The 17,733-nt window shown below is 51.7% G+C and overlaps 1 pseudogene; it reads right to left on the bottom strand.

The window, feature by feature from the left end:
* Positions 1–33: 33 nt before the first annotated feature.
* LOC144256050 (phosphatidylinositol 4,5-bisphosphate 3-kinase catalytic subunit delta isoform-like) lies at positions 34–17,281 on the bottom strand (annotated as a pseudogene).
* Between the last annotated feature and the right edge of the window lie 452 nt (positions 17,282–17,733).

Below are 17,733 nucleotides of genomic sequence, written 5' to 3'. Positions count from 1 at the left end.
CAAGTGCCTACCTTTAGCCACTGGGGCCCTGGCTCAGGCCCCACCCAGCTTCCTAACTTGAGCCACCTGGTATCTTCTTAACCCTGCAGGTGTGGCACCATGGCCAGCTACCAAAAGGTTTTGTAACTCCTGTGCTACTGGAACAGGCATAACTGGTAGTTCATTGACCAACTGGTGGTTCAACTGACCATCTGGTAGTTCATTCTCATCTGCTCTGAGGTAAATGGCTGCTACCTCAGCAATGAACTTAAGGAGGAGGTGTGTACAGGGCTGCTACCCAGAAGAGCTAGCTGTGGTGGTGACAGAGGGCCCCGTCTCTTGGCCTTGATGTTTGCAGACACACTTTAGCACACTCATCATGGCAAATGAGGCTTCCGCCAGGAGTGGTGGCCTTCTTCAACCTGGCCTGATGTGGATAGACCTCTGCAGTCTGTACTGGCAGTTTGGGCTGCTGCTCCATTCCACCATCTACTGCATTCTGAGTGAGAGCCTGAGGAATCCTGGAGGGAGGTGATAGAGAGCAAGTGTCAGGGAATACCACAGGAAGGGACAAGGTTGTTGCTGAAGTTTTCACACATGAGACACAAGGACGCTCTTCTATAAAGAACAGCAGCTGGTTAACTAAAGGATCCTTGTAGTGGTGTCAGGTCACTGGATCTGTTGGCAGTGAAGATGGGTCCTTGGACTGATGCAGGGACCCACCGCACACAGGACTAACAGTGCCCTAGCTGGCAGTGGTCACTGTCAGACCACAGCAGGGAGAGCAGCACCCTGCTCTGAAGCCTTCATCAGCATCTTCTGTGGCTTTCTCATTGCTCAAGGGCTCTGTGGTCTGGAGAATTCGATCCAGGGTTGTTATTAGCAACTGACCATCTTTACCATGAAAGGAAATAAAAGATTTTGAATTGTGTCATCTTTCCAGTTTCTAGGTTTTGGGGTAAGGCAGGGGAAATGTCTAAACCATCCACTTCCCAAGTGACTAGGACCTGAGGTTGCTTTGCCACTCTGCTCTCATGGATGGATTATTTTATAAAGTTAACTATAAAGGAATTATTAGAAAAGTGCTGTTTCTTGGACATGGAACAACATCAGATTTACAGTGGTTTCTAAGTGCTTACAAGTGTTTTCTTTGTTTTGTTTTGTCTTTGTTTTTCTGTTTGTTGTTATTAGAAAAGTCCTGGGCTGGGGATGTGGCTCAAGTGGTCGCGCGCTCACCTGGCATGCATGCGGCCCGGGTTCGATCCTCAGCACCACATACAAACAAAGATGTTGTGTCTGCCGAAAACTAAAAAATAATTATTAAAAAATTCTCTCTCTCTCTCTCTCACTCACTCTCTTTAAATAAAATAAAAAATAAAAAATAGAAAAGTGCTATTTCTTGGATATGGAACAACATCAGATTTACAGTGGTTTCTAACTTCTTACAAGGGCCCAGGGGCTACTCAGACTAGACTTGTTCACAGCTGCTGCTGCCCCTTTTCTCCTCTTGGAAACAGTCAGTATGCTCATCCCTAGTGATCCTTTCTTCCTGTCCACTGCAGGTAACATGATCCATGCTGCCAATCCTGTGGAACATGCCAGCCACATGGCTGCCCAACCACACTTTGTTCACCCTAAGCACTGCTTTTTTGTTTACCTGTCAGGCCACAACCTGCTCAGTCCTTAATCATTTACAGGAAGGACTTGGGAGGCACCTAGGTGCAAACACTAAGCATCACACAGAGCTTAGGCAGATATCCCTGTCCCACCTGGCTGGGAGCACGGCAGCACCGTTCTCACTCCCCATCACACACAAGGAAATGATTGCCTGCCCACACCCACAGTGACCGAGCAATTTGTGACCACGCAAAGCTGTTCCTGGTGCTTTCTAGTCTCTGAGGATCAGGAGGAGTGTGCCAACCTAGGATAGCCAATGACAGGTGGGAAGCCTCAATCTGGGTGACCTCTCTGCAGCCCTGTTTGTCCTTGTTTCTCCCTTGACAGTCATCCTGAATCCTGTCACCATGGTGATTGTTGTTTGCATCTACTTCATGGTGTTTATGATCATCCTGGGGGTGTTTCAGATCTGAGCTGCACATCAGTGAACCTTATGGGACCAGGACACGGGGAAGGAGAATGAGGTGGATGGCGATGACTCTGCCTTGACCATCACCATGAACTCCAAAAGGAGGTAGGAGCAGAAAAGGCCCCAGGCTTCAGAGCACTGTAGGCCAGGCTCCTCCATGTCCATGTGCCTCCACCTTATGATCACACACCTTGGTGAGCTAGGATCCTCAAATCCAGGGGGGTAATCTGAGGCTCAGTGAAGCCTTACTGAAGTTCATACAACCTAGTAAGTTTAAGTACAGAGATGATCTGGCTTCAGGCTGGTGCTCCTCCCACTCTATGCAGAGACAGTGCTCCAAGGAGGGAACTGAGCATCCCCATCCAGGAGCTCTCTGCATGCCTGGACTCCATGGAGAGGCCATTTCCAGCGAGGCCTAGGCCCCTGTCCCTGGAGAGTCTCCCTCACTGGGGGACATCTCCCTTCTGCTGCTGCTCCTGGAAGGTGGACACTTGGTGACTTGGCCATGAGCTGGACTCACAGACCTACCAGTACTAGCACAGTGGTGAGGAGGAGGAGGAGGAAGAGCAGTGTGAGGCTGGAGAGGAGGAGGAGGAAGACATCATTATCAACCAGTGGGAGAGCTGTGAGGAGAAGGAGGGTGGCCCTGGGGAGAGCCAGAACTCCAACCAGCATCAGCAGCTGAAGTGGGAAAGCTACACACTCAGCTACTGAGTGCAATCTGGACTCTTGCATCCCCACCTCAGAATGCTACCTGTCTCCCAGCCAGCATGTCCTCCATGTAAAAAATCTCTTCAGCCAGCAGGTCTGACGACCCCCATTGCTGATTATCCTTCCATTCCCAGTGTGAGGGACTGTAGGATCCCACCACCTGCCCACCCCTGCTGGATCTCTTTTTCCCAAAATCCAGGAGCTGACTCTACCTCCCTGCCATGTCCTGCCAGCTCAGGGGCTTCAGCACTCCAGGTTCCTGCCATCCAGTGAGTTGCCCACCTCTTGCACCTCCAGAAAAGTTGCAGTGACTAGACTAGCTGACAAAGAGTAAAAATTGGTAATCGTTTTTTCTTTTTCTTTTTGAAGGTCTTTATTTTTTTCCAAACTAGTGCTTTTACAAGTGATAGAATGGGGTTAATATGTAGATGATCAACTGACTTTTTAATGCTTTGTAAATACATTGTAATTCTCTGTGTCATTTGTGCTAGTGTACTCAGGACTAGGATGCCAAGTGCAGTGACTGCTTCTGTTCCCTCTCCCTCGGGAAACTAGGAGGAGAGGCCTACTCACTCTGGTCTAGGCATGAGGCTATGTAGATTTGGTGTGCTGTTTGGGAACAGAGTAGTGGTTTGTGTTTGAAGACTGGAAATGGGTCTTCATCTTTGGGATTCTGCACACTTCTAGCGTCATGTTTGGGATGGGAGCTGTGGGGTCCCTGGCTTCTCATGCACTCATCTCAGGACCAGAAGCTTCCTTTTCTGTCACCCAGGCTTTGTGTTCCTGTACTGAGGCTTCATAAATGTACATTTTCCTGCTGGTGAAGTTCTCTGTGGTTCATTGAAACTGAAAGCTGTGGTGCAGATCACTTGACCACTTGGTTTGGGAGATCGCAGTGGTTTCCTGAGGGATCTGCACTCATAATGGAGGAAGGCAGAGTGCTACAATGTTCCAAAACAGTATGCATCTTCCCCACCCCAACCCCTGTGGGTTGCTCCTGCAGAATGCCCCTGTATTGGGGTCCGATTCTCACTCCAGTAGCCAGGAGTCCTGCTGCTCTGATCCATGGGAAGGTCAAGGAGAGAAAGAAGTTGGGGATAGAGCCACAAAGAACTTTGTTCTTCATGTACATGTCAGATGCTAGACTGTAAACCTGGGGGTCATCCTGCACACCGTCCCTGTGTCCTCACTGCCAGTCTTAAGGATGGCTGTGCTGTTGTGTGTCTGCCCATCCACATGCAGTCTGTGTAGATGCCGTCTAGACAGTGGTAGAAGCTAACAGAGAGGGATGTCCTCTTATAGTCTGTAGTGCCTTGGTGTTCCTGCCCAAATGCATGCATTGATGCTAGGTGGGAAAGTGTGTAGACTACACTAAAGTTCTGTTTCTAACTCCAGCTGGAGTGATACCTGTTTACTGCCTTGTTTAAACTTTGTTTTCCCTTGATTTCTTTTTTTTTTTTAAGAGAGAGAGGGGAGAGAGAGAGAGAGAGAGAGAGAGAGAGAGAGAGAGAGAGAGAGAGAATTTTTAATATTTATTTCTTAGTTCTCGGTGGACACAACATTTTTGTTGGTATGTGGTGCTGAGGATCGAACCTGGGCCGCACGCATGCCAGACGAGCGCGCTACCGCCTGAGCCACATTCCCAGCCCCCCTTGATTTCTTTTTGAGCCAAGAACATAAGACCATAGAAAGGCTTTAATTTCTTTCCACTTGCCTTTCTGTCTTGTGACAAAAGACTGCAGACTCAACCTACATCAGTGATATTTAACTTGCAACATGAAATAATTGAAAACAAATAGAAGCTGTTCTCACTGGGCAACAGACCATACACCCAGAAATCGCTGAGGTTGTGCAAGGTCTGTAGCCCATAATAATACATAAACATGTGTGTGGTTTTTCCTACTGTAAAGGAGGCAGGTGGCCTGATTAAATTCAGCATTTATTTGGGAACAAAAGTGACATCTCTGGCTACTGCAGATGAGACAGGTGCTCTGGTAGCCCAACAGCTATTGAAAATGCAGAGAGCTGGCATCTGGAATTCCTTTTAAGCTGTGCACCTCTGCTGCTAAGGGCCAGAGTCTGCTGGCTCTGCCAAGTCTTGGGAGACACCTGAGAGATCAGCAGTGAGCCCAGAAGGTCCTTAGTGAGCTAAGTGTGCATCAGGATTACCAGGGGTTTCTTCATGTTTTTTTTGTTTACACTGTTAGAGATCAAACCCAGGGCCTCATGCATATTCAGCACATGCTCTATGACTGGGCTCTGGCCCCATCCCACTGTGGGTTTCTAAAAGCCCAAGTCCTGGATGCTTCACTATAGCGGGCTTCAGAAAGCTGAAAGAGGCACAGGATCCTGCAGTAGGGACAGTTTCTCTTGCGTAGCCCTTTGGGATTACTGAGGCTAAACTTGGACCATCTCAGAGTAAGTGCCCTCAGAGAGAAAGACCCCACCTCATGTGGCCCAAGATTATTCCCAGATGGTTCCTCAAAGGTGAACCCTGAGGGACATCAAGCCCCATCCCTCCCTTAAACCTTCCAGAGCAGGGAGCCTATTCACACATCACCACACAGACCCTCTCTGACCTTTCACCGTGACCAGGAGGAGCTCTGCCAAGCTCATTTTTTATACTACACATAGGGGAGGCAGGCTCCTCTGCAGCTATAGAGGTTCAGTAAATAGAGTGGTATTATTTTCTTACCTGAAGGTGAAAGAGGTGAGGGCATCCTCTACCTGAGAGTCACTTTAGCAGTGAAGAGCAAGCATCCCTGTGTCTGGAGGGTACCCTGGCTTCTTTGGGAGCTGCCCAGGACTTGGTCAATGGAGAACATGCAGGGCGGGCCACACAGGTGGCAGAAGTTGATCTGGGGATTGAGGTGTCCTAAGTGGACAGGAGGCCAAGTAACTGCTAGGTGGGGAGCCTGGGAACAAGGCTTCCCCAAGAGGAGGTCAGTCTTTGCTGGGCAAGAGCCACCAGCTGGAAGACCTGGAATGCCAATCCTAAGACAAGAGCAAGTTACAACCTCAAGGTGCCCAACTCACTGTGCTTGGATACAGTGCAGCACCCCTCGTCTGCACTTGAGTGCATTTGCATTTATGGTGTTTTGTTCTTTTTGTTATTTTTCACTTGTAGATGGACAAATACCTTTATTTTTAATTTATTTTTATGTCACGCTGAAGATTGAAACCAGCGCCTCACACGTGCAAGGCAAGCACTCTACTACTGAGCTTACAACCCCAGCCCTGGCTGTTTGGTTCTTTATAATAGTTTTTTTTTTATATGACAGCAGAATATATTACAATTCTTATTACACAAATAGAGCACAATTTTTCATATCTCTTGTTGTATACAATGTATATTTACACCAATTTGTGTCTTTGTACATCTACTTTGGATAATAATATCCATCACATTCCCCCATCATCTTGAAACATTTCCTGTCTGTCTAAATAACTAGTGTAAACAAAAGGCAATTGTGTTGTTCTTACCCATGAGGTGCAGGTCAGGTGTGAGGCCCCATCTAGGACAACCAAGGGTAGCTGTCCTCAGAACAGGTTTGCCAACCTGTGGAGGCTCAGAGGTGGCCAATATTGCCGGTTGTCTTTGGTCAGGTTGTGTGCCAGCCAGTTCACTTTGGTCTTCCAGCTCTCCCTCAGGGCTTCATTGAACTTCACGTGGAAGTGCTTCAGCCCTTCCACCTCCATCTTCCCCAGCGCCAGGGTGTCCTGGGACAGAATCATCACAACTGCATCAACATTCAGGGTTCCTGACCCTGCTGCATCTGCAATCCCTTCTGCCTCCCTGTACTCCTGCCCCCTTGGGTTGTTGAAATTCCTTCCTAAAAGAACTGCAAGCAGATGGTCAGGCGGCCTCATCTTAGCTGAGAGAAGGGCAGGAGAAGCTTTAGGGAATACACCCCCTCCTACTCTGCCTCTCACTAACTGAAAAGACAGGAATGGAAAGTGTCTTGCAAACCTACAAGAGACTTTATCTCATTCATGAAAGACACTGAGGACACATGGGATGACCAAACAAGATCACAGTTCACCTTCAATTGGGCGGGAGTAGGCCCAAGGAGTGCAACATTCTGGCCACTTCGCACCATACTGCAATGCTGGGCCTGGGATGGCATGAGGGCCCCCATCTGTGAGGTGAATCTCCTAGGTCCCCGAGCTGTTCAGGCAAGATGCACTCTGACCAGGATGAGCTCTGCCAAGCTCATTTTTTATACTATACATATGGCAGGCAGGCTCCTCCGCAGCTATAGAGGTTCAGGCAGGATTTGGGAAGTTTGTGGTGGACCCTGGCCTCTAGTCTGGTGTGGCCCTGTGCTGGCATACCTTCAAATACTGGATGTCTTTGGAGGAGCCATGCTCAGGCAGGCCTGCTGCCTGCATCAGAGCAAAGAGTTGGAGGAAGAGGAGCCCATGGCGCCGCAGAATGCTGTAGGCCTGTTCACAGTAGCCTCGAAACCTGCAGAGGTGGAGGAAATACGTAAAGCCCTTTGTCCTCCCTGCCACCCCCAGCCCCAAACAAGCAGGGGTTCTGCATCCAGCCAGCACCTGCCCCTGAGTGTCTGCCCCTGGTCGTATTATGGGTGTACCCAGATCCTCTAACCTATGCCCCTGCCTGGGCCTGCCTCCTACAACTCCCATGGACCTCCTGTTTGCACTGCCCAACAGGGTACTCTGGGATTGGGGTGCACCTGCAGAGAAGGCAGCACCCCCAGGATGGAGGCAGGAGTTAGCCTGAGGGCTATGTCCCCATCCCTGCCCCTGGCTGGACACTGTCCCCTCACTGGGGATCTGGGCACCCTCACCTTTCAAACTTCTCATTATTAGTAGTCTTTCCCTGCTGAATCACGTGGACAAAGTCATGGGTGAGGATGAATGGGACTCGCTCACGGTTGATTCCAAACTTGGTCTTGAAATTCACCAGAAAGTGGCCAAAGTCAATATGAAATAGCTGAGTGGAATGAAGGGCAGCTACTGAACAGGCATCACAAAGAGAGGTTCTGTTTAGAGGAAGTCGGCAGGACTTGGGGCACTCTTCTGGGAGCTGTGGGCAGGGCAGAGAGGCCCCTGAGCCAGGCATGTAGGACAAGCTCACTGGGCAGCTGAACACAGTGCCCCTTACCTGCCCATTCTCACGGATCATGATGTTGTCACTGTGCCGGTCACCTATGCCCAGCACATATGTGGCCACACAGTAGCCAGCACAAGAGAGGGTGAACTCCTCAATGGCTCGATCCAGGGCTTCTCTGGGTGGGGAAGACTTAAAACCAGGGCTCCTTATATTTTCCCTCCTCTTGAATCTGGTCTTGTGTTAACCAACAAGGAGGGCATTATTCTGGAGCATAGGTCACCATGCCCAGCTTGAAATTGCCCCCTTCTTCCACACAATACCATTCAGAGAAGACAAGGACTATGTGTTAGATGAAGAGAGGCTGCATAAAGAGGCACAACTGACAGCCAAGTGCCTAGGTGTGTGACTGGGCCCTTGGTAGATGCTCTGGGCTCAGGCAATATCACAGATGCTAGTCATAGCACCAGCTATTTCAAACCACAGCAAAACCCACTCAAGCTACATATTTGTGACGAAACACGGTGGTGGTTTTAATGCCAAAAGAGTTGAGTAGCATAACACAGCCATGAAAAATGGACACCCGGGAACAGTGACCTTCTCTGTCCTGCCCCAAATCAGATGTGGGCCAGTGCTCATCTGAGCCAAGCAGCCATGGAAACTGTCACAGGCCTTCCCTCACCTTTCACTCTATGGAGCCTATCCCAGGAATAAGAAAGCCTACCCAGGGTTCTTGGACTTGAGCCAGTTGAGCAGGGCATCCTTGTTGAAGGCAGCCATGGCAGCCAGGTTGCTCTGGTTCAGCTGGATGTTGGCAATGGTGTCCACATGCTGCACTGCCTCAATGAAACCCATGCAGTCACCAGTGGGTAGGCAGCCATAGGGGGTCATCCTAGCACATGAGAGGAGGCACAGGCAGACACTATGGTTAAGGACATTCTCTGGGGCTATTGGAACCCCCAGGAAATTGAGGCACCCAACAAAACCACAGGGAACACTGCTCAAATTCCTAAGGATGCCAGACGGGGTGTGGGGCTCTGAGAAAGGTGCCTCAGAGACACAGAACTGGCACCCAAGTTGCAGAGCACACCTTGGCTGGGCTCATGTTTGCTCTGAAGAGAATGAGTCAGTGGGCTTGGAAGAAGGTGGCACTGCTCCCCAAGGGGTAGGAAGCCAGGAAATAGGAGCTGAGCACCAGGAATGGCCTTACCCAAACCCCTCCAGCTCCCCTACCCCTCTTGTAAGAACAGCCGCTCTCACAGCCAACAGGGAGGTGTCAGTTTAGACCAGGAACTCCTCCAGGAGCAGGCTTTGAGACCTGTTACAGACCCAAACAAACAGGTGATGGATAGAGGCCCCACCTTAGGTCCAGGCCCTCCTGCTTCCACAGGGCGTCCATGAGCTGGATCATCTGCAGAGTCAGCATGTCCTGGCGGAGGTCTGGAAGGGCAGGAGTTTCTAGTGGGTTATAAACCCATGCAAGGCTCAGAGTATCTGAGCTCTGTCTTCTCAGGGAACCCCCTGGGGCCCTACCACAGAACAGTATGGGCCTAGGTGAGAAGGCCAAGGCCTCAGCATGTCCCCTGCCCAGCCTGGCTCACCATCCCCATTCTTAAAGATGATGCCAACGCTGTCACCACTGCCTGCCTCCTCACTGCTGTACATGATCCACAGGGGTTTCATCTTGCAGTCCATGAAGGTGCACCTTTCCACACTGCAGGCAGAGGGCAGTGTTGGCCTGGGCGGTTGGGGGCTTAGGGCAGGGGAGGGAGCTTAGGGCCTAGCTCTAGGTAGGGCTAGGCCTGGGGCTCACCAGACTTCTGCCAGCATCATGCTGGGGTCCAATGGGGACTGCAAGTGTGAAAGGGCTTCTAGGTAAGTATCCTGGCGCATGTACAAGTGCATCAGCTCCTTAGTTTGGGGCTTGGTGGTCTTCTGGGAGCTCACCTTCACAAAGTCACTCAGGGCCTTCAGCTTGCTCAGTGCTTCTGCCTGGTGGGCAGAATGGAGTAGCAGCAGTGCACATGAGCCTGAGCCAGAACCAGGAGTATGACTGTGAAGGGGCCTGGAAGGGGAGCCTGCCTCAGGCACAGGCACTCTGAGCCTCACCTGCTTCATCAGCACCTTCATGTGGTGGGTGTTGCCCCTGAAGTAGGCCTCCATGATGAGGCCAAAACGCAAGGCCACGGACGGCACATGCATCTCAGAGCTGGAGGGAGAAGATGGGGCTGAGAATGGCCAGGAGTGGCACATAGCCCCTCCCCAGCCCAGTAAACATGAGGTCAGCAGGCCAGGAGACCCTCATCCCCCATGGCTTTTCTAGGTTCCCAAAGAACCAGCAGGGGTACATCCAGCTACCGAAGATGCCAGAATAGGAAGTGGCCAATCTTTCAGTTGGCCAGAGCCCGGTCCAACAAGAATTGGGTCAGTTCGCAGTCCAGGTAGGACTTGTACTTGAGGACCTGCACCAGCTGCAGCAAGCACTGGAGAAGCTTGTCATCCCTGTAGGGGAGGAAGGCTGGTTGAGTCTGGGGTTCTGAAATTCAGGACAGAGGTCTCCAGCTGGCAGGTGACTGGAAAGAGGGTGAGGCCAGCCTAAGCTCATCTCCACCCAGCACCCACTTCCAGGTTGCCAGGGCAAGCTGTCTTAGTGAGGAGCTGGTAGCCTGTGGGCCTCAGTGCCCAGCTGGGACTCACATCAGTTTCTGCAGGGACCTGATGGCAAAGGAGCCTACGTAGCAGTTAGGGAAGCTGAAGTCCAGCAGCTCCAGGGCATTCAGGACCGGAAGCTCGGGCCAGGAGCACAGCAGGTAGAGCATCTGGAGGGCGCTTTGCATTCAGGTGGTGGCGGGCCCACTGCTATCTCTTTACTCCAGCTGTGCCCCAGGTGCCCCTCTCCACCCACCTGGGCCACATCCTCGTGCTTGTTCCACTTGGTCACGAGCAGCAGGTGGGCCAGAGCCTCTGGGAAGTGCTCTTGCACTTCATGCCGCATCTTTCACACCAGGTCCTTCTCATGTTCATACAACTCTCCCGACCCCCGCTGCTCCAGGATTTCCTGCAGCTGCAGCTTCTAAGGGGCGCAGGCAGACTGAGGCCTCCAGCCCAGCACCTGGCTCCATGCCCCACCAGCACCCCAGCTCACCTCCTCCTTGCTGGTAGGCCCATGCTCCCCGTGACATCCCAGCTCTAGAATCTGCAACAAGTGTACCTGCCGTGAGCTCCCCAGGCCTGGGCCAGCACTGGCAGGGCTCTAGGCAGGGTGTCTGCACCTCAGCACTACTGCCAACTACTCTTGCTGGTGGGAGCCCTCCTGCACACTGCAGGGCATTCAGTAGCATCTCCAGGCTCAGCCTGCCACAGGCCAGTAGCACCTCTCCCATTGGCTGTGACAGCAAAATGTCATCAGATATCACCAACATCCCCTGGTGGGCCACATAGCTACTGGAAGGGCTCAAATCAGCATGATGACCCAGCCCCCAGCTATGGGCAAAGCCTGGGGTGGCCAGGGACCCCGTCTGAGAAGCTCCAGGAAAGCTCCTGGTTAGCGCTCAGCTTCCAAGAAGGACCTCACTGACCTTCTCCAAGGCAGGGTAGTACACAGGGTGAGGGGCCACCTTGGGCAGGTAGATGACCAGGGTGACAACACTCTCTGTGTTGGGATTGCTATGCACGGTACCCATGGGGTTCAGCAGGTCTCCTTTCTCATCTGAAGGCAGGGAGAGATGTAGTTGTAGGGGAACCAGTTCTGGATGCCTTACCCTCCAAGAGCCTCTCCCTGCTGGGCCTGGGTCCACCTGGGACAGAGGGCCACATGTAGAGGCAGAGCTCCCCAGTCTTGAGCTGGTCCTTGTAGTCAAACAGCATGACGTTGGCCCAGGCGATTGGGCAGTCCTGGAGAAGGATACTACAGATCAGAGTGAGCCTCTTCTTGTTCATATGCAGAATGGAATCAGTCTCCAGGCCAACCAGGAGAGAAGATCCAGACTGCATGGAAGGTCTCCAAGTTAGACCCAGGAGGAGAGGAAGGACCCGCTATCTCTTTCCTATCAGAGTTTCAGTAATTAAGCCAGCAAGATCCCTTCCTGGCTGCCTGCATCTTCACACCCAGCATCCAGAGACACTTGAATAAGCTAAACAGTCCCATAGCTGGCCCAGGACAAGGGGAAAGTCACATCCTGGGTCTAGTGACTTGGGGCCCAGCCACACACTCCCCAGGCAGCCACTCACTCATCATTTCTGTCCCCCTGAGAACACTGTCGTTCCACCAAGGGAGCTGCCTCCAGGACCCCTAAGGACCACAGGTCTGGGATAGATATTTCAAGTCAGGCAACTCATAAGCTGTTACTCAAGCAGCACAGGAGGCCAGACTAAGGAGTCACACTAGGGCAGGCAGAGAGACTGGGGTCCCCAGGCTCTCCCAGGACCCTGTTCTCAGGGTGCCTGCCTGTGGGAGCAGGATGGCAAGAGGCCCTAGTAAGGGGTTTCACTGGGTGTCTGAGGCCTGGGCCTCTCCCAGTCAGCCCAACCCACCACCTTCTTGGGCTTTTTCTTGCTGGAGCGCGCCTTCTTGGCCTTCTCCATCACCGCATAGAGTGCAAAGCAGAGCCGTGCCATGCGCGGCAGGTCACAGATGTTGATGTCAAACTCCAGACATCAACACGGGCTCTGAGCACATGCTCACCTCCAAGCTGGACGTCGTCTTGCACAGCATCTCATTGCCATAGAAGAGCCCAGCCTGCACCACCAGCTGGGAAAGGGGTACAGGGCATGGATGAGGGAGTGAAGGCCCCACCCCATCTAAAGTTCCAATCCTCTCCTTGAAGGTCCCCATTTACACAGGGGTCCAAATCTACTTCTTGAGAGTGGTCCAGCAGAGTGTAGGCTGGCAGCTCAGTGGTACAGGTGTCTTGGAGCATTGGTACCCCAGGCTGCGCTGGGGCAAGCCAGTCTCAGTACACGTGATTCTGCGGGTCAACTCAGAACCTCAGTTTCCTCATCAGGGTTCAGAAGTTCCAGGGTCCCTTCTGCTTCTAACAGCTCTGGCTACCTTCATGCCTAGCATCTTCTGAGCCCCATGTGGCTCCAGTCTCCAGTGCATCTGTTCCAGTTCCAACCCACCAGCCCATCCCCAGAGCTGCTCCCACCCAATCCTCTGTGACTCCTGCAGACACACCCCCCTTCCCAGATTGTAAAGTTATGCCAAAAAAAGAGACCCAGACAAGACATGCTACGCTCTGTGGACCCAGACAGGCATCACCTCCCAGAAGTGGGACAATAAATCCACCTCTGCAGGTGGTTCTAAGTGCAGAGGATCCATGAAAGTGCTTTTTGAAGAGACAACAGGGCACTGTTCCCCAAGCCCATGGGGGCTCAGCTTCCAGGGGGAACCATGTGCAGTGTCCCCCAGACTCTGGGCACCCCTGGGTTGGTAACCCCTGGAAGCACCTCAGCCCAGCTGCAGCCAGCTTCTATGGTGCCTTACACATCTCTGACTGGGTCTCCTACTTCAATGGGCTGTTCCTGATTCCACAAGCTCCACCAAAGTCAAATACCCACAAGTTGCTTGGCCCAGGTTTCCATTAATTGGCCTCCCTGGCCTGCTGGCCTGCTCCCCTCCCCTCTTATTGTTTGGATGTGGTTCACAGCCAATCCAGGCAGAAATAATGAGTAATGTGCCCAGGTGACTTTTGTGTGACACCCTCCCACTCTTCTTTCTATGCTGCCCCTCCAGGCTACAGCACACCCTGTTTGTGAAAAAAAAAAAAAAAAAAAAACACCTGTCCACTCACCTGGTACCCGAGACCCTACCTTCATCTGCTCATCAGCATTGATTTTGCTGCCCTGGATCAGCTCAATGCAGAAAGGCTGCCCCAGTGATCATAGGGACACAGAGGAGGGCTAGAGAGGAGAGGAACGGGGCTTAAATCCCAGCTCATTCCCTGGCTGCTGAAAGGCTGGGGAGAGGGGGAGAGGGTCACAACATTGTGGCAAGGTTCAGAAACTTGTCACCAACACCATCCTTTACCAATCTGCCACACAGGGGCCTAGGGCCCAGGGGCCCTGGGCCCCCTGAGATCTGCAGAGAAGTAGGCAATCTGGGATCACGGTAGCTCAGACAGGACCCTACCATGGGTGTCAGCTCAAGGCCCTGACTCTCCAAAAGGACTGCACCATCCAAAGTCCCCTGGATCAACACCTGGCCCTGGTGCTGCCCAAGAGGCTCTAGGATTGGCCAAAAGGAGGTAGGAAGAGAAAGAGGGTAAGAAAAGGGAGGACACCATCTCACCTTCTTCATGGGAATGGGGGGTGGTTTGGTGTGTGGTTTCTGGACCTGAGGGGTCGGTTTGCTCTGCTCATCCCTCATGGCAAGGATGGAAGAGGAGTGCACCATGGTCAGGTGGGGGGTCTGTCAACTGTGCAGGCAGCTGCATATGTACTGAGATGAAAGTGTAAGATTGAACTGTCAATGGGTGGTATATCCATTCCCTGGAACCAAGAGAGACCCACAGTCTGGCTCTCTCACTCCTATGCTGGCCCCTTCTAGAGTGGTAGGGATCCCAGAGTGCATAGGGCTCCTTGCAGGCCTCACCTTGAACTGACAGAGCAGGAAGCTGCCATTGAGGTACTCATGCCGCCCATTCACCTGCAGCACATAGTCCTCAGGCTGCTCCATTGTGAGGTTCTGGTACACCTTGGCCTTCTTCTGGAGGGCCCAGTCCATCAGTGCTAGGGGCACATCCTTAGTGGACACCTGGATGGTGAAGCTCTCCTGTGGGGAGGAGGGAGTGTTGGCATGCTGATCTCAGGCCCATGGGCTTCTGGGGAAAAGGGGCAAGGCCACCTGCCTGCCTTTATTGGGTATCCCCAAGTGTGGGCCCCACAAGGGCAGGGCCTGGGTCATTCACTGGTGAAAGTAACAGCAGACACCCAGGAAATACTTGTCCAGTGAATTAAGGGACCAATTCAGCCTTGGTGAGTTTACCTGGTGGGATGCTTGACTACACCACTTGCATGCCTGCATACCTGGAAAATCCGTGTGATGCCAGTGAGTGAAGGGAAATTTGGGGGCCTGGGACACTGGAGTGTCTTATCAGTGGAAGGTCCCCATGGGCACAGCAGCCCATGTGCCACAGCTGGGGCAGCCTCCCTAGGATATGGGCTATGGGCTCACCCTGCTGCCCTCAAATTTGACATTGACCAGCAGATCTGGTTTGGAGATTTGAGAGGTGTTGCTGTCCCCCCAGCTCCTGGTGGAGGGCTCCAGCTGAAAGGGAAAACTGTATTGCAACCAGGCCTCCCAGCCCAGCTGCTGCCAGCGGGCAGCCGCCTCCTCGCTGAACTGGCGCATCTTAGTGGGGAAGTCATTCACTTCTGGATCTTGCAGGCAGTCGAACTCGTGGAGGCCTGTAGGACAGGAGCAGGCTCAATGCAGGTGCATGTGGCACCAGCCACCCAGGTGTGCCCTACCTTGCCAAGGTGGGGGCTGATCTGTGAGCCCTACCTTTGCCGATGAGGAGGCTGATCTGTGAGTCGATGAGCTTCTCCATGCGGTCACCCTCACGGGTCACCAGGCGCAGCATGGGCAGGAAGGGCCTGACATCACACAGCCGCTGTTCCTCATCCTCTAGCTCCTGCTGCTCTGCGGTCTGGTTGACACAGGTGAACACGTAGGCCTTGGGGTCACTGAGCATGTGGAAGAGGGGCTCATTCTGGGCTTTGTGCCACAGCATCTGGGAGGAATGGTTATGGTCAGCCTTGCTGGCCATGACAGCTGCTGGAAGGCAGGCAGAGGCCTCTAGTCTGGGCATCCCACTCTGCATGAGCCACATAGAGGGCAAAGGGAGACCCCAAGCATCGCTCCCTAGGAACCCTTTGGCCCTTGGGACCAACCAGCTAGTCTGCAAGCTTCCTGTCCCTGTGCTCTGTGAAGCACTTGATGTGTGGAGATTGGGGACTGAGCAGCCATGCCTAACTTAGACACATTATCTAGGCTGCTTTCACCCCACCAAGGCGATGGTGGCCTTGAGCCATGGCAGAGCTGAACCACTGTGACACATAACACATAGCCCACAAAGCTTCATATCAATAAAAATATGAAGAAACCAAAACCACAATGAAGTGAGAGATGGGACCCCAGGGACAAGTCTGCTACTGTAGTGTTTCAACTTTAGGCACACTGTTTGAAGTTCTGTAAGCACATCAAGTGAACCATATAATGATGTTTACAGGAACTAGAATATGAACAAGATGTTACTGTGGTCACTCAGAAAAACAAGTCATGAAAGTTCATAATCAGAATTTAGTTAGAATGTGTTTAGAAAACAGGAAATGGCTAAGGTCGTGCCTGTGGCTGTCTTCTATGGCAGGATCACAGGCATGTCTCTTCCTTCTCATTCTTATTTTCCAAAATTTTATGGGCCAATATTATTATTGAACTCAGGGACACTGAACTACAGAGCCATACCCTCAGCCCTTTTTCATATTTTCTTTAGTGACAAGTTCTCACTTAATTGCTTCGAATCTCACTACGTTGTTGAGGCTGGCTTTGAACTTACAATCCTCCTGACTCAGCCACTGGAACATTTGGGGACACACCCAGCTACTTTTGAAGTAGAAGAATTTAAAGAAGGATGGAAGGAAGGAAGAGAGAAAATTTCTAGGACATTTAAAAAAATCCCTCAATGTGGTCAATTGCTTCTATCATTTTTTTCTTGTTCTCAATAATAGCTTTTAAAATTGTGAAATAAATTCTTGCCCTCGGGCAGTACAAGGCATGACCCATTAAACCCGAGTTTGTAAGTGGCAAAACCTCATTGAAAATCACAGGACAGCTTCTACCAAAGCAGATGTTCATTGCTTTGACTCAGTATTTCATCCTGAAATTTATTCAATGAATCTGAGGACCCTTTCCAAGGATAATGGGCACTATGTTGGCAACAGTTTTAAAGATAAATTCCTGCAAGGCCCATATGTGTCTGGGAGCAGACTGTGGTCACTAAAGTGACAGACAGCATAATGTGAGTCAAACTTTCAAAGTTCCATTTCAGCACTGGAGGCTTAAGGGCAACTGAGGCTAGTAGCTGGTCCTCTGGTAACTAGGGAGGGGAACACATTGCCATTGGGTAAGCTGAATTCGGATAGTAAGTGGAGGTTAACCACCCATTTTATACAAGTTCTTGATATTGTATATTTTTCAAAATTTATATCTGAGGTTCTCAAGTGTGAGGAACAATGCCTCTGTCTTTCTGAGCTCCCAGGGCTTACAGGAGACCAGGCAGTACCTGCTTGATGGTGCTGAGGTTGGCATTGCAGGACACAGGAAAGCTCAAGTAGATCCCTGTGGGCAGAAGGAAGTCAACCACCACACTCTGATTCTTCTCCTCCTCGGTCCAGAATTCCATGAGACAGTCAATCCCCAAGGCCATTCTGCTTTGTTATTTCTCTGTGGCCACGTGACATGTAAAGGAAGCAAAGGCAGAGACTCCTTGAGAGTAGTGTATGGGGGCCTCAGGCAATGTGAGGCTCAGGGCTGAAGGCTCCCAGGTGGGCACATGGTGTTCTCCTCCCACAGGGCCCCCACTGCCCAGGTAGCTACTGCTCCTACTGCCCCAGATAACTGTCTGCACTCGGCTGCCTCTCACCATGGTGGACACATCTGCCTCCCTCACAGCAGGCCCAGAGCCATAGACCAAATAATTTTCCTCTGGAAATTGCGCATCAGGGAGACGCTATCATGGCCACCACCTAGCAAGGAAAAATGGCAGTGTGGCTGGGTGTACAACTCAGGATTCGAGAAAGGCCAAAGGCTATGACTGGACAAAATTTGTATTTTTTATTTTTTATACTGGGAATTTAAGCCAGGGACACTCTAACACTG

The sequence above is a fragment of the Urocitellus parryii genome, chromosome 7 (genome assembly GCF_045843805.1).
Source record: "Urocitellus parryii isolate mUroPar1 chromosome 7, mUroPar1.hap1, whole genome shotgun sequence".
NCBI classification, from domain to species: domain Eukaryota; kingdom Metazoa; phylum Chordata; class Mammalia; order Rodentia; family Sciuridae; genus Urocitellus; species Urocitellus parryii.
Note: the sequence above shows the minus strand (reverse complement) of the source record. Positions and strands in the feature narration are given on the sequence as shown.